Raw genomic sequence first — 5,168 nt, forward strand, 5'->3', positions numbered from 1 at the left:
ATGGCCGCCGCTGGAGTAGGGGGCAAAGCCATCAGCCGGGGAAGCTTCTCGCGGGGCGCCTCCTCGAAGACCGCCTCCTCCTCGTCCTCCCCCACCGGCTCCGGGGTCAAGCTCGGCCCTAATGGCGCCGCCTTCGTCTCCTCCGGCATCCCCGACCTCGAGAGTCAGCGCGTTCCTGCTCACATGTCTTGTACAGTTCTATCAATCCAGCCTTCGAAATTTTGTTAAAGCGGACGGAAGTTTACCATCGAGCTTGGTTATAAGGAACCGGGGGAACAGAGTAGGGCAATCTTATATTTACTAATTGGAGGCACCATAAAAGGCTCCACGTTAATCCACATCATCTGAATAATTAAGACGATTAGATCTAAAATTAATGGTTAGGATTAGTGTACAAAGTCGTGATTTATAATGTACCATAGGAAGTTACGTTGGCACGTTACGGTTGATTTCTGTTGCGCTGTAAAGCTTAATCCCGAGAAAAATCTGAAAATAACCGTGCAATATCTTTGTGGTTACGATCTAAAAAACAGTTCGGGCAGATTTACTCTTTGCTTTATAGTCCTAGATGTGCACGTAACCTTGCTCTAACAAAAATCCTATAGCCATCCCTTCAAACAGAAAAGTCTTACGAGTATCCATCACGTACGGCCGGCAAGATCGCAATTATATCTAGGGATCGCAGATATCATCTCAATCTCTCAGCACAGCTATGGCGGCCGCCATCCTCATCTTCCCTGGAGATCGTGTGGCGCCTTTATGGGCATCGAATAGTGCTGCACTTCTCTTCTCTCTCGGTCTGTAATTGAGGCTCACGTCGCTGCTGCCGCCAGCATGTCAACAATGGCGAGCTGCGGAGCTACCGACTGCGGAAGTTAGAAGTCCTTTTGGTGAGCAGGTTCCCAATCATGCATGCAGGTCAGGTGGACACCGCCGTTGGCAATTGGAAGCAGATCAGGTGGACACCGCCGTTTCCTCCAGCCGATTGGATGTCCTTGCCAGCCTCTCCTACCAGCCATATATAACTAGATGGCAGAACCAACGAAACATGCAGAGAGGATTACGGCAAAGAATACGAAGGAGGGAGAAAGATCGTCGTGCTATAGAAGATAGCAGCAAGGTTTCATACTTCCAGGATAAAGGTCTCAAGAGTTTAATTTTCACGTTGGAACAAATCAGTATTTTTTGTCAGGTCTATCCAGTAACATTTGCATACTAACCTAGATGTGTAACTCTAATCAAGCGTGACTTCTATCTTTCAGTATATTACAGTATCTGTCTATACTACTGTACATAAATTAGTACTGATCTACTTACAATATTACTGCTGATAAAGGAACCTCTTAGCATGGTCGTTTATATTCTTAATGAAAAAATTAGAATTGGCAAAAATTTCAGATAATGTAACGTGTCATATCTCATATGCAAACTGCAGATTAGAGAAAGGGGGGGGGGGGGGGTCAAACTATTTAAGAATGCATGTTCATGTACCTACATGCTAATATACCTATAGAAGCATGCATATTTTCACAAAGCTAGGACACCTTTTTTAGGATGGAGGGAATAAAATTATTCATGTATGGAGTTTCCAAAATTTCCATTTTTTTATTTCATAAAGTGGAAGTGAAATCGATGTTCAAATCCAGGTTGATGAGCCGGTTGGCAAAAAATTGAGCATCATCCGGCGAACAATTCCTAGGAAGGATGTCGCCGTTAGAAATCAGCTTCATGGGAGTGTGGAATTCTGCATTACCGAATACGTGAGTTTTTATTACTCCCTCCTATTCATATTATTTAATGCTAATATAGATGTATCTAGACACATTTTAGTTGTAGATACATCCATTTTAGCATCAACTAATATGTAACTAATATGTATCGGAGAGTAGGATAATCCAAATGATTTTAGATAGGGAATTTTACACCTGCATGTTGGAGTATGTAAATTACATGGAATTTAATATAAAATATAGACGGCTACTTGGAGTTTATAAACCCAAACAAACCATATATCTACATGTATACTCACATATGTCTACTAGATACCTCACCTTTTTAGGATTTCAAAAGGACTTATTTATATTGACTAAATAGTTTCTAAAATTTAAAATCAACGGAGTTACCGGTAACACATCAGTCTTAACTAAATATAAATTATCGAAATATTGCACAATTCTAAGACAAATAAAAATCCATAAACTTCCGTGCAGGGGCACGGGTTGACGACTAGTATCAATAGTTCAAATCTTGCGTTCTGTAGCTACTACCGTCGGAATAGAAATTCCCTGCAGCACTTGTTTACCCACGCATATATAGATATGCACGATGGAAGTTTTCTCTTGAGGTTAGAATGGGTGCAAAAACGAAAAATCATCAAGCGAATGAGAAAACGACGGCTGCTTGGTGCTTCACCAGGTCATTGTTGATTTATTGCCGTGCCGTCGCAGGGATTCTGGGCGGGGGGATTCCTCCTCGGTTCTGTCGTGATGGTCATGGAGGACTCCGACGCCCCGCACCACCTGCTCCTCCTCCGGGCATTCATGGCGCAGGGAGTCCTGCACAAGCAGCCCTTGCTCTTCGCAGGGACTATGAAGGATCCTCGCTCGTTCCTCGGCGCGTTGCCTGCTCTGGTTTCGTCCTCGAAGGATGATGCACGGCAGAGAGCGATGGTGGGCGGAGCAAGTAGTGATGGACGAGCAAGTGTATGTCTTATGCATCAATGTCTTTTACAGTGCTCTTGTTTTTGTACCGGTGTTCTTATTTTCACATTGATCTGTATATGTCATTGTGCAGGATGAGGGTTTGAGGATAGCTTGGCAGTACAGAAAATATTTTGGGGACGAGAGGAGTTCCGGTGGTACACTGATGTTTCTCTTTCCTTTGTTTTCTTGTTGGTTAGTTGTCTGCCATGCGCCAAGAGCCATTTGGTTTCTGTCAGTTTTTGTCGATGATGTGCTAGAAAAAATTTAAATAGAAGAAATATCACATCGTTAGTAATTGTTTCCTGATGCTAATGAAGCTGTCAGTTAACAGCTGCCTTGTTTCTTCAGTTTCGTCAGTTAGGCTTAGTTTGATTTCTTTCCGTTGATAGGAACTGAGCTGCGACTCAGTCTTTACTTTCCTTAGCAAGATAAGATCGGCGCCCTGATCAAACGTGGGATGGCACGTTGATGCGATCATGGCGCTGAAATAGGGGAGGAGTGGAGGACGTTGGGATGGCAGCGTCGTGTCTCTGCTCGTGTCCTAGTTTTTAGGATTTTCAGTTAAACCCTGTAATCGCTAGAATAAAAGGAAGAAGAGGAAGAACAGAAAAGCTGTAACGTTTTACACAGCACAAAAACCTCGCGTCTATCTCTCTAATCAATCTCCATTGTTGTCTAGTTGAGCTCGAAAGCTGACAAGTGGTATCAGAGCCTAGGGCTTTGCATCCGCGATGGCACCAGGCGACTCCACGTCTGGCAAGGACGACGACGGCAGCAAGTCGCCGCGCGCAAGGGTCGGGAACCCAACCGCAGCCGCCAAGGGGCGCGAGCTGGCGGTGGCGCGGCCTTACGCACCGGTCGTGGCTGGTCCTTCCAACGTACCGCCGCTGACAAGCTCGAACTACGCACAGTGGAGCCTCCTCATGGAGGTGAGCCTGCAGGCACGCGGCCTGTGGGGCGCCATCGAGGGCGCAGAGGACCTCGACGACGAGTACGGCTACCGCAACGACCGGGGCGCCGTGGAGCTGATCTACAAGTCAGTCCCGCCGGAGCTGCTGCCGGTGTTGAGGAAGCACAAGACCGCCCAGGCCACCTGGGATGCGATCCGGAAGCTGCGCGCTGGATCGGATCGGGTGCGCGACGCCAAGGCCCAAACCCTACGATCGGAGTACGATCAGCTGCGACACAAATCCGGTGAGTCCATTGACGATCTGGCCATGCGCCTGACAGGTCTGACAGCCAGACTTGGCGAGCTTGGAGATCCGGTCTCGGACAGGAAGGTGATGCAGAAGTGGCTCCGGATCGTCCCCAAGCGCTACTCCCAGCTCGCCGTGTCCATCGACAACCTGGTCGATCTGGACACCACGTCGATCGAGGAGATCGTCGGTCGGTTCAAGGCGGCAGAGGAACGGTACGAGCAGGACGCCGACGAAGAGGGCGGCACCAAGCTGCTCCTCACTGAGGAGGAGTGGCAAGCTCGCGTGGGGCGCGGCGCTCCAGGAGCCGGCTCAAGCGGCGGCAAGAAGCCGCGCGGAAAAGGGCACGGCGATCGTGGCAAGGACGGCGCTCGCGGCGGCAACGTCAAGAACGGGCCACGGCGCGACGGCAACTGCCGCTACTGCGGCAAAGCGGGGCACTGGGCCCGTGAGTGCCGCAAGAAGGAGCGCGATGAGGCCAACGGCGAAGCACACGTCGCTGAGGCCGCCGAGGACGTCGACCCTGCACTCCTCATGGCACTCGTGGTGCCAACGGAGCAAGCCGCGCTGGAGGAGGGCGACATGGTCGTCCACCTCAACGAGGAACGCTCCAAGGGCACCGTCAACACCAAGGACGGCGACCTGGACCCGAGGTGGCACCTGGACACTGGCGCATCAAATCACATGACCGGCATGGCCACGGTCTTCTCCGAGCTCGATCGCCAGGTCACGGGAACAGTGCGCTTCGGCGATGGGTCCGTGGTGGAAATCATGGGCAGAGGCACCGTGGTGTTCACAGGCCACGGTGGCCACCACCGTGTGCTGTCGCGCGTCTACTACATCCCGCGCCTGCGCACCTCCATCGTGTCCGTGGGGCAGCTCGATGAGATCGGGTGCTCCGCGCTGGTGAAGGGAGGCTTCATGGTGGTACGAGATGCGCGCGACACGCTCATCACCAAGGTGCCACGGAGCGGCAATCGCCTCTACACCACCAAGCTGGAGATCACGCGCCCCGTGTGCTTGGCCACCACGGCCGGCGAGGATGCGTGGAAGTGGCACGGGCGCTACGGCCACCTCAACTTCGACGCGCTGCGCAAGCTGGCGCAGGGAGGCATGGTGCGCGGGCTGCCCACCATCGAGCACGTCGAGGAGGTGTGTGACGGCTGCCTCATTGGCAAGCAGCGTCGTGCACCGTTCCCATCGGAGGCACGATACCGCGCTACCGAGCGACTGGACCTGGTCCATGGCGACCTCTGCGGCCCGATCTCGC

General features: G+C 51.2%; 1 pseudogene; it reads left to right on the top strand.

Annotated features, from left to right (window-relative positions):
- LOC124660940 lies at positions 1–3,063 on the top strand (annotated as a pseudogene).
- The last annotated feature ends 2,105 nt before the right edge of the window (positions 3,064–5,168 follow it).

Source organism: Lolium rigidum, chromosome 1, assembly GCF_022539505.1.
Source record: "Lolium rigidum isolate FL_2022 chromosome 1, APGP_CSIRO_Lrig_0.1, whole genome shotgun sequence".
Taxonomy (NCBI): domain Eukaryota; kingdom Viridiplantae; phylum Streptophyta; class Magnoliopsida; order Poales; family Poaceae; genus Lolium; species Lolium rigidum.